General features: G+C 36.8%; 1 long non-coding RNA gene across 5 annotated transcripts in view; it reads left to right on the forward strand.

Annotated features, from left to right (window-relative positions):
* Nucleotides 1–19,474, forward strand: part of LOC106967111 (uncharacterized) — a 78,359-nt gene that overhangs the window by 39,744 nt on the left and 19,141 nt on the right. For 3 of the 5 annotated variants that reach the window (XR_008289432.1, XR_008289431.1, XR_001428884.3), the window contains 2 exons: nucleotides 5,369–5,583; nucleotides 7,467–7,617. This is a non-coding gene — a long non-coding RNA (uncharacterized LOC106967111). Of the gene's footprint in view, nucleotides 1–4,470; nucleotides 4,565–5,368; nucleotides 5,584–7,466; nucleotides 7,618–19,474 lie in introns of all 5 variants that reach the window. The other 2 variants (XR_008289434.1, XR_008289435.1) reach the window with 2 other exon arrangements.

Below are 19,474 nucleotides of genomic sequence, written 5' to 3' on the forward strand. Positions count from 1 at the left end.
GATGTGTTTTTTCCACCATGGTTTTCCCTCCTCATAAATACTTATAAACTTTTATATACATGGATATTCATTTTTTATTTTTTGTTCTTATTGCACTTGAATTTTTTAGAAACCAAAACAATAGCTCTGAAATTTGCTTTTTAATTAATTAACTTATTTATTAGAGAGAAAGAGAGTGCACACATGAGGGCGCAAAAGCAGGGGAGGGGCAGAGGGAGGGGGAGAGAGAATCTTAGGCAGGTTCCATGCCCAGTGCAGAGCCTGACTTGGAGCTCAATCTTACAACCCTGGTATTAAGACCCAAGCTGATACTAAGAGTCAGAGGCCTAACTGACTGAGCCACCCAGGTACCCCTGAAATTTGCTTTTTTTAAAAAAAAATGTTTATATTTGAGACAGAGAAAAACAGATGGTAAGCGGGGGGGGGGGGGGGGGCAGAGAGAGAGAGGGAGACACAGAATTTGAAAGAGGTTCCAGGCTCCAAAGCCATCAGCACAGAGCCCAATGAGGGGCTCAAACTCACAAACCATGAGATTGTGACCTGAGCAGAAGTCAGAGGCATAACCAACTGAGCCACCTAGGCACCCTTGAAATTTGCTTTTTAAATTGAACTACATGTCCCTACCATTCAGATCAATATAGTTGATGATTAGCACCATTATTTTAATAGCTATATAGTATCTATAGTATGGTTAATCATTTGTGTGTGATTGTGTGTGTGTATGTGTAGGTGTGGGTGTAGGATATTCAGGGATCTCCCCTCCCCTATATTTTCCCACTACCAACAATGCTGAAACAAATATTGAACATGTATCTTTATGCTTTTATTTCTATGAAACATATTGTCAAAAATGAATTGGCGAAGTCCAAGGATGAATGTATTGTTACTTTTAAAATTATTTAAAACTTAATATCCAAAATGACCTTGTAATTTACACTTGGGACACTTAATTTGCATCTTTCTATCAGTAAGATGGAGAAATATTTTATGCTTATAGATCTTTTGGAATATTGTTTTCATGAATCACTATTATCTATGATAGCCAGTAATATTGTTTGTCTGTTAATTTTAGACATTCTGGGGAGCATACAATAATGTATTAATTTCTTAGCTCTTAGAGTCCCCCAATTCTTTATTACTTTGTGACGTCTTCTGAAAAAGTTAGTCAACTGAAATTCTTACTCATTAATTCATTATTTGGCTATTCATCCCCTCTGATGAGCCCTTTAGTTAAACAATTTTATTTTTCACTCTCAGTATTTCCAATTGGATAGTTTATGTAACTGCTCCTACTTCATGGTTATCACTGTTATAAAGAGAATCTTTATTCTCTTACAGCAGTTCACGGACAACAGGCAGGTGTCCCGCCCTGGGAGCCAGTTCTGCGGAGGTCTCTGCTCTGGCACTTTTTGAACCCACAGTTGATGGTTCACAGGAATTTCTCTCAGACACTTAAGTCTCATTTGCATAACATAAGACAGTTTTTCTCTGTTTCAATTTGTTCCAAAAATGGTTTCTAATGAACTCTAAGCTGTAACCACTTTTTATTCTGAATAATCTTTAAAATCCACATTTCTCATAAGATCTCAAACTTATAATTAAAAAATCATTTACTCAGGGATAATCACTAAATATACACTCAACCTCTTTACTACCTTCTTTCATTCTGTCAGGTAGATTTTATACTCATCCCAAACTAGCATTGAGGGCTGTCATTTAAGGCTAATATGTCTTCCTCAAATAGAGTATTATTTTCTAAAACATACTGAGAACATGATACATTATTTAAGAGGTTTTGTAAGAGCTTAAATACCTAATGATTCATTTATCAGGGAAAATTTCATCGAACAAAAAATTGACACCCGCCTCACATGCAAGCATTTATGGAGAATTTATTCCCTGTAATTCTGAGATAATTTAGGCATTTAGATTATTTCAGCAATTCTCCCGTAAGTGCAGCTTTTGTTGTGTCTCCTAGGTCAGTGTTATTTTTAGTTTCTCTTTGACTCGAGCTATGTATAAGCGATTCTTAATTTCCAATATTACACCCTTTATTGTTAATTTCTAATTTATTAGATTATCTATCATTAGAATAAACACAAGTGGGTTTTTTTGCTCCCACAAACAAACAAACAAACAAGCAACTAGTAAACCCTTACCCTCCTAGTAGCCATGTGGGAGAAGTCTCTCTCCTCCAGGTTCTTTCTACATGCCAACTGCTTTCCCTCCCAACTGCCAAGGCTGGGGAGAGTTCAGGCCAGTAGTACAGCGTCCCTCCAGTTCTAACAGCGCTGGCATGAACCAACAGTGCCACCAAGAGCAAGCCCAGGCATAGGCATTTTGCAAAGGAACCAACAAGATTCTGCCACTTGAAGTACTCGTGTAAGATTTGTGCCCAGTTTCTAAGCAGTCGTCTTCTCTGCCAATAATTTCTTGGCTCCTGCCCGGTACCAAAGAGAAGGAAGTCCTATAGCCCCCTGGATCTCAGAAAGAGCCTGCTATGTCCCCTCCAGGTGAGGGCAGCATGCCCCTCAGTATTTTGTAAATGCCCGGAGAGAGAGAGAAGGGAGGACGATGGCACCTAGGAGTGTGGCCAAAATGCCATCCTCCTGGAATCTCTCCAGTTGTCAGTCTAGAAAATCTAAATCAAATGTTTGAGTAGCAATCTTAAACATAGACGAAATGATCACATTGTCTCTGGTAGAGATCTACATGAATGTTACAGGTATGTTTTTTGAAATATTAATAGGTGATAAGTCAAGTACAGCAAGATTACCTAAATAAATGCATTTGGAAAACAATTATATCTGAAAAGTTTCTTTCCTGCAAGATTTGTAAGAGGCTTGAATATGAAAATTTTCAGCACATTTATTGCTGTCAGAGGTAGAGTTCATGGTGTTTCTGATTATTTGGACGTATTGTTATTTTTTTTTTGTCATATTATTATTGTGGCTGCTCATGGTATTGTTTTAACACCATTTCCAAGACTGTATTTCTACAAAACATACTTTGGAAAAAGTTGGCCTTTACTTTTCCTCCAAAAAATTACTGAATATATTATTATTTTAATTTTCAAGAGGGTTATTATACAATTATAATTTTAGTACAATTACACAATTTTAAGTATTGAAATAACTTATGTATTTGATAAAAGTAATCAACCACAAATTATTTCCACAAATTATTTCACAATTTTAATAGTCAAACTATAAAATAGGGGATAGAATACAGAATTAGCCTGTCTCCCATCCTAAAATCCAGTCTGACTCCCCAGTAGTTAACACACAAACACACACACACACACACGCGCACACACACACACACACACACAGAGATTTTCTAATGAAGTGTTTTTAAACATTTATACAAATAGACCCATATCCTAATCCCTGTTTGGGTCATTTTCAGAATACTCTTTTTTCTTAAGTTTATTTATTTATTTTGAGATAGAGAGTGTAAGTGGGGGAGGGGCAGAGAGAGAGGGGGAGAGAGAATCCCAAGCAGGCTCTGCTCTGTGTAGAGTCGGCAGAGGGGCTTAATCCCAGGACTGCTAAATCACTGCCTGAGCCAGTATCAAGAGTCTGTCACTCAACCAACTAAGCCACCTGGGCGCACCCAAAAACAGCCTTAATTGTACCTTTGGATATCTCTGCATTACCTGCACACCACTCACTTTTAATAACTTTATAATATTCTATTATATGGGTACGCTTAATTACTCCTCTATTGAAAGGCTTTTAGATTATTCCAGTTTTTCACAATTATAAACAAAACAGAAATGAATAATCGTGTAGATGATTTAGATACACTAAACAGTATAAATTTTTTATAGGCTAGATTTCTAGAAACGGAATTCCTGTGCTAAGTATCAAGCATATTTTTAATTAAAAATTATCTTTGAAAGCAATTATAGCAATATAAACTTCTAACCGTGTAGGAGACTGTGTGTTTATTCACATTCTTGCCAGGAATTCTCACATTTTAAAATTATTGCTAATCTGATCCCTGGAAATATGGAAACACTGAAAATGATGGGATCTGAAAATGGCTGGGGATCTTATCGCAGCAATAAGCTGTTTTCAGTTCCTTATTTGTGAACTCTTGATTTTGTACATTATTCTAATAAAATTTTAGAGTTTCTTATTTATTTGTGAAAGATTTTCTCTATTAAGGGAATGGGATTTTTTTTTACTCTGTTGTATAATATAAATATTTCCCAAGTTTGTTTTTGTGGTTGTGTTGTTTTTATTTTGTTTATGATGTCCTTATTGCAAAGATGTTTTAACATTTATAAATCAAATGTATCTACTTCTATGGCCTTTGGGCTTTGAGTCTTGTATAAAAAGGCATTTCCTATCAAAGGTTAAAAAAAGAAATCATTTAATTTTTGTATACTTTAATATTTGTATGTGTATGTGTCTGTGTGTGTTTACATGTTTGATCATTAGAATTTTATTTTGGTATAAACAGTTATGTAGAAATCCATTTGATGAGCCTCGAAATGACTGTGAACTCGACACCTTGTCTAAACCCTTATGACGGACCCTTAACCATGGGCACCCAGGTAAACTCCTCCTGAATTCCAGACCCACAGAATCTGTGAGATCATAAGTACTTATTTTTAAAAATTTTTACGTTTTGGAGTAATTTGCTCTGTAGCCATAGATAACTGACAATATTCATTTAATCAATTTTTATTTAAGTTTTTTTAAAAGTCAAGATGGGATGGTGAATTTTGCCAAATGGCCTTATTTTTTTGGCCATTCAACTTATTAATATGATGAATTATATTAGCAGATTTTTAAATAATGTATCATCCTTATGTTCCTGGAACAAACTCCATTTTAAAAATATTAGTCTTTAGATACACTGCAGGATTATATATATGTGATTTGCTTGAGGTTTTACATTAACATTCATAAATGATGTATCTATATATGTTTTGACTGTCAAAAGTTTTGGCAGTCTACACTTGGAAAAAAGTTTAAAGTATTGGAATTTTCCATTCCTTCAAAGTGTAATTGACTTCACCTGTGACTCCACTCAGGAATGGTGTGTTTTCAAAGTGAATATTTGAAAATCCTCTCAATTCTTTACTATAATTGTGTTTAGATTTCGTATTTCACCTATGGCAAAATGTCGTGGTTTTTTTTTTTAGAAAACTACATGACATCTGTGTTTTAGTAACTGAATAGAGTTGTGCAAAAGACTTTTATATTTCTTTCACATTTCTAGCCATCCCTGGTCATTTCCCCATGTTTAGCTCTCGACCCTAAACTGATGCGAGCTGGAGGTAAACACCTCCACTTCCTGCTCACGCAGGTGGGACAACTCTCATGTATGATCTATGGTCTGTCATTATCCCTAGCTGGACAGAGCCCTGTTGTCCAGAGCACAAATCGATTCCATATTGTATGACATTCCGTCTGGTGATTTTTTGGATCACCTCCCAAGGAAGCTACTTGGACTGGAAAGCCTAGTCCCACTGTCGAAACCCTGGTGAAAAGAAATGTAGACACCCACCCCAGAGCCTCTTCCAGCAGTGCCACAGCAAAATCCGTTAAAGCTTTATTACCATTAATTGTGAGTCTTATTCTTTTTTCCCAAGGTCAGAAGAGAGAGAGAAATTAGACGTTGTGGGAGGAGAGTCAACGATGAGAAGAAAGCTCTTTGTAGGGATACTATTTTCAAATTCAATGAACAAAGCATTAGCTCACAAATAGCATTGCTCATCATTTCATGATTTATTGTGATTGCTTTTTTGAAAAAATTTTTGAACGTTTATTTAATTTTGAGAGAGACAAAGAATCCAAAGCAGGCTCCAGGCTCCGAGCTATCAGCACAGAGCCTGACGCAGGGCTCAAACCCACGAACCACAAAAGATCATGACCTGAGCCGAAGTCAGCCACTTAACTGACTGAGCCACTCGGGTGCCCCGAGATTCATTACGATTATTGAGTAACAAAGATTTTCTATATTGGTATAAAATATTATATTATGTTTTAAAAAAGAACAATTGCTAAAGAAAACTAAAGCCGTCATAATTCTAATTTGCCCTTCTTGATTGACTTTATAGAAAATCTGCATTGGCCTACACTTTATCTTCAGAATCTAATGTAATGTTCTACAATTTGAAGAGCTTTATAATTACTCACAACAACTTGGGATTTACAATTCTCTATACAGTATGGGCTTGTTTCAAATAATGAAAACTGATGCCAAAGAAAATCCAATAGAATCTTAGTATTTAAAAAAGCAGTCACAGTACCCCAAAAGGACAGACATTGATGAAATAGTTATTAATCCATTGATTATATAACAGAACTAATTGATCCTTAGAAGATGAACCTCTCTTGTGATTTACCATAACCTTAGTTATATCAGAGGACTGCAATGTTCACTACTGGTTGTAAGACACAGGGCATTTGTGACAGCCCATCTCTTCCAATTATGGTATTAGCTGAAGAAGATTCAGAGCAGTACTTAAGTTTTCAGATGAGCAAACCTTATTCTTTCTGATAATGACAAGCTCGCTGCTCCTAACATTCATATCTCAAACACATTGATACTCTCTTACAGGGAGCTGATTATCTCAGGAAGGCCAAACATTTCTGGTCTATTTCAAGTGGGTGTTTATACGAAACAAATTTTTTGATGCATTTTCCCTGAGAAGTGATTTACTTTTTCCATGATCATTTAACCACACTTTTTGATGTCATCTTATTCTTAGTTATGTCCCTCTCCTCCATCCAAATTCACACCTCTCAAGGAAGCTTGTGGATTTTGAAGATTTACTTAGCCTAAAAATTCATATAAAGAATGCCCTTGTGAGCATCTGTTTTTATTAATCTGGATTCAATTCATGTTTGTTCTGTATAGGCTTATAATTTCACTCTCATATGATAACAACAGACAATTTTACAGGAAAAATAATATAATTCTTTTTACTCATATTCTTTAATAAAACCTACATATGTAAGAGGAAATACATTTTGAGCGGGCTTTGAACACTGCTATTTTTATTAATGTAGATTTTTCCTTTGGAAAGTTGACCTATTGTTTGTAAAAGTGTAATTCAGAAAAAAAAAACTTCTAGTAAAGTAGGGCTAAAAATTATTGTTAATAGGCCTATTTTTCTTCCTTTGCTCTTTAAAAATATGGCCTCAATTAATGAAAGCTTGCAGAAAGAAAATTTAAAGAAGTTCAGTAATTACAATCTCTATGTCATCTTTTTAACTAAATTGTGTTCTGTTATGAAAATTAACTGTGGTGTTTAATGTATTTTTTTCTCTAGATAATGTTCTAAGAAAGTAAGTTTCTAGAGAAAACTTTCAAATGTGATGGCAAACATAATGCGCTATTACCTACAGATAGAGATTTGGTGAAATAAATACAAAATTGTATACAAAATGGTGAAATAAGTAAAATTTGCCATGAACACTCATATACCACTTATTCTCTTGAAGGTAGGAGAGAGGGGACCTTGACCACTGTCCCAGAGCCTTGGATAAAGTACCATATCCATCCCCAATGTGGTCTGGGAAGATACCCGAAACAAAACAGGACTGGAAATGCCAAGTGCACATTTCACAAGTGAGTCAAGACACAAAATGACAGGTAATTGCTCAACTTCCACAAACAGAGTCCAAATTAGAAAAATTATGGGTCATGTTGCAATTCTGATAGTAAAACCAGTCATATCCAGGAAGTCACAGACATTATTATTGATTGACCTTCTATGAGTCAAGGAAGTTAACTGCAGTATTTTTTCATTAACATAATACGAAAACATATTTAACTCTATAAGGCCATATTACAGGGTGACTTTTTTTTAAATTTTTTTAACATTTATTCTTTTTTTTTTTTTTTGAGAGACAGAGAGACAGCACAAGCAGGGGAGGGGCAGAGAGAGGGGGAGACACAGAATCCGAAGCAGGTTCCAGGCTCCGAGCTGTCAGCACAGAGCCCGATGTGGGGCTCGAACTCATGAAATGCGAGATCATGACCTGAGCCGAAGTTGGACGCTCAACCGACTGAGCCACCCAGGCACCCCGAGTGACTTTTAAAATCTAGTTCATATTCAGTCTCCTCTAGGAAGCTTCCACATTGTTCCCCTCAACTCAGTCCAGGATGGATGTCCTTCCCACATCCTTCTGTAGTTCCCTTTTTCTATACTTTCCCTACTTTGATTGCCTTATTTCTTGCCTGTCTCCTCCAGTGAATTCTATGCCCTTCGAATATAGAAATCATACTCAGGTATCTTTGTGACCTAAGATTATATTATTGCCTCAAATAAGATAAGGTCCCATTCTGTGCTTATTTTCTAAATGAATGAGTGAATGACAATTCACTGCTCCAAGACCCTGTTACTACTGTCTACCCTGATAAGCTGCTCACAGCTTATTCTCAACTCATCAAGATTTTAACTGATATAGGTTGCCATGTTTTTCCTTTAAAGGGTATCTGAATGTTCCCTGGGGACACATTAGAATTTAAAGGAAATCTGGTAACAAACTTTCAAGAATTGTAATATTCAACTGGGAGGTACTATTTTAAACAGAGACATTCTATATAATCGTATTATGTAGACAGCCAGTGCCATCACTTCGTAAAACTAGCCTAGCTTTGTTGTTATATAGAAATGTACAGATACGTATATTTGGAAAGAGAACCAACGAGTCTGATGGATGCTAAGAGCCATAGAACTATACTCCTGCAATTGAACCTGACTAGATAAAACTTCCTTTTGGTTTTCTTGGTAAGGCCTGTGGTATGAGATGCAGTGAAAGAAAGGAGGGAAAATACCCTGTCTTGGCTGCAATGGTACAGTGGCTAGTTGTGCCCTTGGTAAGCATGTGTCTACTGGCTGCTTTTTTGCTATTTTGCTTCTCACCTGGTAATGATTCCAAACGTATGATATTTGAAAAAGACATAAATCATTAGTTCCCAGTTAGAACAATTCTAAAGCAAGCAATGTGTTTGGCATTTTCAGAAATGCTTTATTGGAACGATCAAGGAGTTGAAAGGCTGGAGTTAGGTATAATGATCATTTCCCGTAGACAGAAGAAGGTCATGATGAAAGTTGCTTTTTATCAGTAATTAGAGTTCTATAGCAGCAACATGTCCTAATTATGATATTTAGACCATTAGCAGATGAACAATGTTATTTAGATTCTGCTACGGAAAACCACCCCAGGCCATGTGGCATCTTATGGAAGGATTGAGTATAATGCTATTTGTGGTCTACATCTCACGCACTTACCCAACCCGCCTCACATACACACTCCATCTGGACTCATTTATTAAGGGCACTTTTGTGTTCAACACAGAACCTGAGAAGTGGCACCTCAATCGGCTTGGAGATGAAAACAAACATCCCTGTGCCTTATTAAATTTTGCACAACATGGAAAACATTATGAATGGTGAGATAGAGTGAAACTTCAGTATATAACGAGCAACAAACATTTATGAATGACCACAGTCCCGTTTGAATTATACTTTCAGAAACACAGGCAAGGAAATCAGGAGGATCCAGAATAAGAAATTAGAAAAATATAGAAGTTGTTTCAAAATGATTTGCCCAGCATATTTTTTTAGGCTAACTCATCAGACATATTCACTCATCATTCATATTCAGGGTCATGCATTATACGAGGCATTGAGAATAGGAAGAATCCTTCCCAAAAGATGCTTTTGCTTAGAAGACTCTGAAATGTTAAGACAAAAAATTCTGTCCAGTGGACTGTGAAATGGATTGTTGGTACAGTTTCCTGGACAGTTTTGCACTTTTTCAGAGTGAGAAGGAAATAACACTGGTTTGATGTTCCCACAGACACAGCTGGGTGGGTGTTAAGCAGCATGGAATTTCCCTAGTTTAACTTGTGCTGTCAGCCTGGCTTGGCTTGCCCTGGGCTGGCACTCTAGTGTCACTTGACCCAAGCAGAAGCTCAATCACTTTGGTCACAGGACAACAGTACTTTAGAGTTTAAGAGCTCTTTTGTTTCAGGAAATTTTCCCAATTATTCAATCTAAGGTTTCATTTGTTTAATGACTTCCTCATTTTACCATCTAATGTGCTTCCCCATGCCTTCATCTTTTTGCCTTTTTATTTTGTTTAGTTATTCTTTGGTCTAGCTATGGTTAATTTAATCTTTCCTCCTAAGTCAATGCCTCTAACCCCTGGAGGCACAAGGCCAAAGGCCAAATGGCTTTAACTGCCAATATATAAAAACTCTCAAAGGTTGGTGAGGTGAGTGTCATTACTGAAGACGTGTAAGTGGTGGGGCGGGAATGTCTATACCGTAAGGCATAGTAAAGTGTCAACTCGGAGGTGCAATCATTCAATATGAAGTCCTTTTATTGGGGGTAGTAGAGCTTTTAAAGGTTTTTCCTTTCGTGTTTATTTAGGCATTTTGTCCCATTAATTGGGTGGGAGGGATTGAGGAGTTTATAGGAACAAGTTCAACGAGCACAAAGCAGAGTTACCCTGGGTGATGTGTGGCCGGCCACTTGGAGCTCTAAGAGGGAATGTGTTTTGTGGGAAATACTTAAACACATTTCTATAAAATGTTTAACAGAATTTATGCACAATATAGTAATACTTTAAAAGTTTTACTAAGCAGCTTAATTCCTAACCTGCAGTACGACAAACATATAGAGCAGTGGAAGAAATCTCACAGGCTTTAAACATATCAATATGTGCCCATTGCTCCTTTGTCAAATATGTGATTTTCTTTTCGTCAGAATCAATGCCAGATGCATTAGAGTACTGAATAAATGTTAGTTAAATGGAATAATTTTTCTTTATATTCATCACAATTTTCTTTCTATTCATCACAATTTTCTTTCTTTCATTATTTGTGTTTTTTTTTATTCCATGAACTCTAATCTTATTTTGTCAGTCCTCTTTCCTCTAAGTTTTAATTTTAAGCTTTCTTTACATTTTTCTCTAATATCTTCAGGTTTTGTTGTCAGAATTTACACTTTGTACTCCCTCTGTCACTTATTCACGTTTGTCTTTGTTCCATTTTGGACATTTTTTTTTCTTTATAATTCCTTGCCACTGCGTGTTGCCTCTGCAAGTGAGCTTGCACCAATTTTCATTTTAAACAGCTTAGGGGCTTCTGCGTGGCTTAGTCAATTGACTGTCCGACTTCAGCTCAGGTCATGATCTCGTAGTTCATGGGTTCGAGGCCCACATAGGGCTCTGTACTGACAGCTTAGAGCCTGGAGCCTGATTTGGATTGTGTCTCCTTCTCTCTCTGTCCCTACCCCACTCACACTCTGTCTCTCTGTCTCTCAAAAATAAATAGTAAAAAAAGAAAGAAAAAATGGGGGCGCCTGCCTGGGTGGCTCAGTCGTTTGAGTGTCTGATTTTGGTTCAGGTCATGATCTCACAGTTCGTGAGTTCAAGCCCTGCATCGGGCTCTGTGCTGACAGCTCAGAGCCTGGAGTCTGCTTCAGATTCTGTCTCCCTCTCTCTCTGCCCCTCCCCTGCTCATGCTCTGTCTCTCCCTCTCAAAAGTAAATTAAAAATAAAATCCTTAAAAATAAATAAATTTAAAAGACAGCTTAAAATTTTTCAGAGAATTATTCAAGCCCTGTTTTAAAATATGTTTCATAAAGTGGTTTTTACAGAAATCAGAGATTGAAAAATGTGTGGTATTAGCATAATATGTCACTTTTTTCATTCAACGAATACACAACTGTTTTGAAAATCCTAGTTCTTACCTTCAAGGCAATTTTTATTTTTTTCTTTTGTTTTTAAGTTTATTTCTTTTTGAAAGAGAGAGAGTGCACAAGTGGGAGAGGGGCAGTGAGAGAAGAAGAGAGGATCTGAAGCTGGCTCTGCACTGACAACAGAGAGTCCGATGCAGGGCTTGAACTCACAAAGTTCAAGTGAGATCATGACTTAAGCCATAGTTGGACACTTAACCAACTGAGTCACCCATGCACCCCTTAGACAATTTTCAAAGTCTTTTCAAAGGTATTTCATTACCTGGGAAGTAATTCTCATATTTTCATATTTTATAGTCTATCTAGCACATAGTGCCCATTCAATAAATGAAAATTACTTTATTATCTGATATACTTTGCGTTCTAAGAAACCATTTTACATACAAAGGAGAACATAATATTGGGAAATAAGGTGGACTGTCTCCTCCTCTTTTGAGCCAATTTGTCTATCTTTTACACTAATAATCAGTTTCAGAGTATTTGGAGAAATTTGTTGGTCCCTTTACTATAGCCAAATGAACATCTACCAGCAAGTGCAAGAAAATTCTTCCACTGCTTCTATTAGGTTAAACTGCTTTAGATATTTGAGGATTGGTATTCATGGAAAATGCCATGTTATGAGATTTCTAAATATAGATGCACACAAATTGTTATTAAATATTTCCAAGCACCACAGGTTGAACTAGGTTATCACTCTCTGTGCTTTCAGATATCTTAACGATTGATTTGAAACGTCACATATTTCCTCTAGGGGTAGCAGCCACCAAAATAGTCAAAATTACTACACTGGCATGTCAGGTCCAGTCTGGCGGGAACACATAAACATGATCATCATTAGCAAATATGGGCCAGATGTTCATCCTCTAAGAATCTATGGGAATGATTACTTGTGTTATGGTGTATAGTCAGTCTTGACATGAAAAAAACAAACTTAATTTAGCATAGAAGAAAGTACAAAATTGCAAATGATCCTACTGCACCTCTGGAGAAAAGAAACGATATGAGATTTTCTTAAGTACAGTTGGTATTTTGGATATTGATAACCATTAAGTTGTCCAATAATAGTAATCTTTCCACCTGTTCCTAATTGTAACCTCTATTGTATCATCTGATCTACTTTATTACAATGGCCTAATTAAAAATTTTTCTAATATTTATTTATTGTTGAGACAGAGAGAGAGAGAAAGAGAGAGACAGAGCATGAACAGGAGAGAGGCAGAGAAAGAGAGGGAGACACAGAATCTGAAGCAGGCTTCAGGGTCTGAGTTGTCAGCACAGAGCCTGTTGCGGGGGCTCGAGCTCACGAGCTGTGAGATCATGACCTCAGCCAAAGTCAGACGCTTAACCAACTGAGCCACCCAGGCACCCCTGGAATGGCCTAATTTGAAAGAGTGAGAACTTTTTTTCTTTTTTTTAACTTGGATATACCTCTTTTCTTTCAGTTACTCTAATTTCATCTACTAATTTTACTATGGGAGACAATCAATGGACAATTTCTTAACTATCCTTCCTTGTTTAAAAAATTACTATTTTTTTGTTTAATGACTATATTCTAGCATACCAACTGGCTTGAAGACAGAAATTCATTAATAACCTTAAAGAATATGTCACTTGTGATATTTTGGTCTACTTTGTTTTCTTTTCATTAGCATGAAGGCCAGATAAAACTTAATTTTTTTTTTTTTAATAACAGCTCTGCTCATAGCTGGTACTTTTATCTTATGTTGTCATAGAAATAAAAGCTCAGTATTATACATTAAAATATGGCTGCAAAATAAAAGAATATAGAAACTTCTCCTGCAGAAAGATTTTCAAATACTGTGCTTGAGTAGCAGACTATGGTGAATTATACCAGGTTATAGTGAAGTAGGTCATTGAGTTATGATTGCACAGCCATCAAATATTAACTTGGGGGCATTATTAAAAATTACTGTAAGGGCATGTACCAGATAATTTTTCATACATCTCAATTCCATGTGTAATCTTTCACTGGTATATTTGGAGCAAAGGTTTTCGGTGAAGCTGGATGTAGATTGTCTATACAAACCACACTGAAAAGAATTGAGACTCAGTTCAAGAGTGTATACTTTCAAAGTCATGCCATAATATGTTCATCAAAACCTATATAGTTGTGCTATATAGTCACAGTCTTAAAATGTATTCTACTTAGAGTCATGTATGTAATGGCATATCTGAAGATTGCTAAATGGACAGGATTGACCAAGCAATGTTCAATGATGTTGAAAGCATTTGATGGGGCACCTGGGTGGCTCAATTGGTTAAGCGTCCAACTTCAGCTCAGGTCATGATCTCGTGGTTCATGCGTTCGAGCCCTGCGTCGGGCTCTGTGCTGACAGTTCAGAGCCTGGAGCCTGCTTCAGATTCTGTGTGTGTCTCTCTCTCTGCCCCTCCCCGCTTGTTCTCTGTCTCTCAAAAATAAATAAACATTTAAAAAAATTTAATAAAGCATTTGAAAGCATGTTTAAACGAGCTGATTATTATCTACGGAGCGTATGAGTTCTATGTGCATGAGTCACAGAGTCATGAACACTGGTGGATACCAAAATCGATATGATCACACCCCCTCATATAATGTCAAACTTCAGAATCCTGTAGCTAATGAATCAACATGTTTTACTTTTCTTAAGCATTTTTAGCCTGAAATTACATTGAAAGTTCTCTGGTGTCAGTCTAGTAATTACTTTTCACATTCCAATAATACAGTGCTTAAAAGTATTTTTAAAACTAAGCACTTTGTACTTTAAATATACTTTATTGCTAATATATAGTTCTTAGCCTAATCAATCAAATATCTATCAATGTGTACTGTGCAAAGAGCATGTTGCCAAATTCCCCTGGGCTTATTCTTTTATGCACATCAGAGATGAAGTTTCTAGTCTATTGGAGCTCAAAAATTAGCCACAGTTCCTAATACCACTTAAATTAGTCACATTTAGGTGTGGAAGAAGGTTAATTGACAGACTAAACAATAGCACTGGCATAAACTTGAATTTCTTCTTTTAATCTTTATTAGAATAATGGTATTAAATATACTTGGATTTCTCTGATGAATTTATCTTGTGAATTTAAGTATATGTGCTGCCGAAGCAAGCACTATTTTGTGAATTTAAGGTTCTTAACAAATTAATAAAGCCACTCCTTCCTTTAACTCTCATCTCAACTCCTGATGTCCCAAAGAAATACCACTTAACTTCTGGTCTCACATTTCTCTCTAACTGGTGTCAGTATGGTTTTTGACACTTAGCCACTTACTGTGTTTTAATATGATTTTCAACTAACTTCATGCAGGTAACTCCTGATAACATCCTCTCACACACTACCTTGTATTTATTGGATGTTGGGTATTTCTTTTTCATCTTCCTTACTTTCTTTTTGTAGCACCTAGTAAACTAATGTAAAAAACTACTATTTGAATTAAGAATACATTTTTATTGGGGTGCCTGGGTGGCGCATTTTGTTGAGCATCTGACTCTCGGTTTTGGCTCAGGTCGTGATCTCACAGTTTTGTGAGTTCGAGCCTTGCACTGGATCTGTACTGGCAATGCAGAGCCTGCTTGGGATTCTCTCTCTCTTTCTCCATCTGCCCCTCCCCTGCTTATGCTGTGTCTGTCTCTCTCAAAGTAAATAAACTTAAAAAATATTTTTACAAAGATTAAATTTTATTTAACATATTAATGAATTCTCATAAACCAGTGAATTTCCATATATGTTTATACATATGTATGTACATGTGGATGTACACATACATATGTAAATAAGGTTTTCTGTGTGAGATAATTAAAGGATCAGAAAAGAGTATGAAAAAATACACATATTTACACACCTAGTAAAATGACCAAAATCCAGAACACTGAAACCACCAAATGTTAGCAAGAATGTGAGCAACAGAAATTCTCACTTATTGCTGGTAAGAATGCAAAATGGTACAGCCACTTTGGGAGACATTTCGGGGTTCTTACAATCCAGCAATTGTGCTCTTTGGTATTTATCCAAAGGAATTGAAAACATGTTCACACAAAAACCTGCACTCAGATGTCTATAGCAGGTTTATGCATAATTGTCCAAACTTGAAAGCAACCAAGATGTCCTTTAGTAGGTGAATGGATACATGAACTGTGGTATATTCAGACAATGGGAATGGTATGTCCAGCACTAAAGGGAATGAGTTATCAAGCCACGAGAAGACATGAAGAAACCTTAAATGTATATTATTAAGTAAAAGAAGCCAGTATGAAAACGCTACACACTATATAGTTCCAATTGTATGACGTCCTGGAAAGGCAAAATTATGAAGACAATAAAAAGAGCAGTGGTTGACAGGGGTGGAGCGAAGGAGGGAGGGAGATGAATAGGCAGAGCACAGAGGATTTTTCAGGTCAGTGAAAATATTAAAATAATGGGTATGTGTCATTATACATTTGTCCAAATCCATGGAACCTACAATATCTACAGTGAACCCTAAGGTAAACGACAGACTCTAGATGATAATGATATGTCAATGTACTTACATAAGTATATACTTATATCTATCTATCATCTATCATCTATCATCTGTCTATCTAATTAGTAGATAGCTTTATATATATAACTGTAAATAGATAGCACTATTTACCAAGGGAAATAAAAGTTCCATATTTATCATAGAGCTGAAAAAACTACTATTACCTATTTATTCTTCTTGCTCAAGTCCTTCTCTCCAAATGCCTTCATTAAATGGGCTCTCATCTCATTGGGCTGAAGATAAGAAACAATTTTTGAACTATTTTCAAACAATTTGTCCACGTAAAATAGCTTATACATGTTTATTTTGAGTCCTTAATGATGGATATAATTAGAGGGGAGAAATTTTGCAATGATTCCTTGGAAGGAATACTGGTAGTTGTCAGTAGGTTCTAATCACATGCATGGCTTAAAGAAAATGATTGACAAAAATCTTCAAATCTTAGCTTAAGTCCAAATGGCTGGATTTTCATACAAACATACTAAAAGTTTATCCTTTGTCCAGTGTCCTCAGGGCTGCAACTGCCCAAACCAAACTGAAATTTGATTAGAAAGTTTGCCAGATTATCATGCTAGCTTGAGTTCACCAAGCCTTTGACCTGAGGAAAACTGGAATTCTGAAAATTGGAATAGGAACATACAGAAGGAAAACAGCCTCCCGTGGACAGTGAAATTGGCTCCTTTCCTGTAAATAGGTCTTAACTCTAAGATACTGATTTCCCTAGGTGGAAGGATCATGCCAGGTTCTCATGTCACCTCACATTGCTCCAGACCTATAATCAGAACTAGAATCAAGAATATTTGAGCAGGGAACCTACAAAAAAAGCCCCTGGGATGATAAGATTTTGATAATTTATATAATTTATATGGATACAGATGTGGAGAATATGTATAAGAATGGAATATGAAAATTCTAGACATAAGAGGGAAAGGAATAATTTTAGAACAGGTTGAACTAGTCAATACAGATTCAGTCACCAAGTTGGTCACCATGCTAGCTAGAGCAGTTGGGTATGGTTCTTTTTTTCCATTTCTTTCCGTTTTTTTCCCTCCCAGTTTGGTTAACTTTACCCTGAACTCAAATTCTTCAGTATAATGTAGAGGAAAAGAATGTAGAGGCTCACAGATTAGTAAATGTTGGAGAGGAGTGAACACAGCAGACTGCTCAACTGCTCCCTAACCATCCTCTCTTGAGGGGCCAGCATGTATTCACTACTCCAAGGTTTTGAGAAATATCCCAGGGAGTGGAGTCCCAACATCTCTTAAAGGTGATGCTAGGGGCTGGACTCTGGAAGAAAGTGATGCTTGTGTGTGATACTGCACTTGAAAAGGGCTCCTTGATACATTGTGATACTAGATTCCAGGGTGTCAGAAGATAAGGAATGGAACATACCTGTTAGCTTGAGTCACAGTGACTCCAAAAAGCAGCAGTATCAGCAAAGGAATCAGAATGGTACGATCCATAAGGTACTTTGTGGTGGTATATTGATCATTGGGCCCCTGAAATGAACAAAGAACTGAATAAACCCTAGACTTAGTGAGTGGAGGCCTTACCTAAGTCACCAAAATTTATAATATTTCTTCACCCAATTTCTAGACATGGGTTAGTTCAAATATCTAGTGGTCCTCTGACCCAGAGAGGGATAGAAAATTTTGAGTTTGAACTCTGTTATAATATTCTAAGTGTATACTTTGACTCTCCTTTTTAATGCTTTCCCAAAGGGATCTGTGTCTATTTACCAGAATAACTGTGTCTTTGGAAAAGACAGTGATCAATGACAACTATATATAAATTATATAATTTATCATAAGGAATTAGCTCATATGATTATGGATGCTGAGGCTGAGATCTAGAAAAGCCAGGGTTGGGGTGCCTGGGTGGCTCAGTCAGTTGAGCATCAGACTTCGACTCAGGTCATGATCTCACAGTTTGTGGATTTGAGCCCCGTGTCGGGCTCTGCACTGACTGCTCAGAACCTTCATCCTGCCTCAGATTCTGTCTCCCTCTCTCTCTCTGCCCCTCCCTCGCTCACACTCTGTCTCTCTCTCTTTCAAAAATAAATAAATATTATAATTTTTTTTTTAGAAAAACCAGTGGTATAGCTCTAGTCTGAGTCCAAAGACCTAAGAACCAGAAGAATCAGTGGTTTAAGTTCTGGTCTGTATCTGAACTATCATTTGTCCTTGTGTAAGTTCCAGTCTGAGGGCAGGAGAAGACTGATGTCTCAGCTCATCAAGTTAGTGAAAATTCTCTCCCTTCTTCCATTTTTTGTGTTTAATTCAGGCCTTTAATGGCTTGGTTGATGCCCAGTTCCATTGGGAAGGGCGATCTACTTTACTTAATCTATCCATTCAAATGCTAGTCTCATCTGGAAATACCTCCACAGACACAGCCAGAAATAATGTTTAACTAAATATCTGTGGCTCCGTCAAGCTGACACATAAAATTAACCATCACCAGCAGACTGGGAGGACTGGTAGAAATCATTGTACAGATATTCCAAGTCTCATAAGAAGCACCTTCACCAGGGCAGATACTGTCATTCTTTCAAGAGACTGTGCATAGCAGGTGTTGAGGAATAGGAGCCAGATCAGAAGTGGAAAAACATAAAGATACATGTCACATGGCAACTGTGGCTGACAGTCTGGGTTGAGGGTGAGGCATCCTTTGGAGAACTTGAAAGGATAGTTGGAGGGTACACTATAAATGGAATTAAGGCATTGCATGAGTGGATGGGCACTAGATGAGGAGCCTGTGGTTGGGAGATTAATATGATTTAATACTAATATGGTTTAGTGGTGTCTGGGTGGCTCAGTTGGTTATGTGTCTTACTTTGGCTCAGGTCATGATCTCATGGCTCGTGAGTTCGAGCCCTGCATCAGGCTCTGTGCTGACAGCTTGGAGCCTGGAACCTGCTTTGGATTCTGTGTCTCTCCCTCTCTCTCTGCCTGTTCCCCGCTCACATTCTGTCTCTCTGCCTCTCAAAAATAATAAATAAACATTTAAAAATTTAATATTAATATGATTTAATCTGTACCATAGGAAATGCCTGATGATATGTGGTTTATACAAAAGAAGGAGTATTTATACTATAAAGTGCTATATTGCTGTATGTTATAATAGTTACTATATATGCTCACTTCTGTCTTACCTTTAACATGCTTCTAATCCTTTGTAATGTCCATTCCTAACTGCCTTGCACACCCATTAGCTAG

The sequence above is a fragment of the Acinonyx jubatus genome, chromosome A1, assembly GCF_027475565.1.
Source record: "Acinonyx jubatus isolate Ajub_Pintada_27869175 chromosome A1, VMU_Ajub_asm_v1.0, whole genome shotgun sequence".
NCBI lineage: Eukaryota > Metazoa > Chordata > Mammalia > Carnivora > Felidae > Acinonyx > Acinonyx jubatus.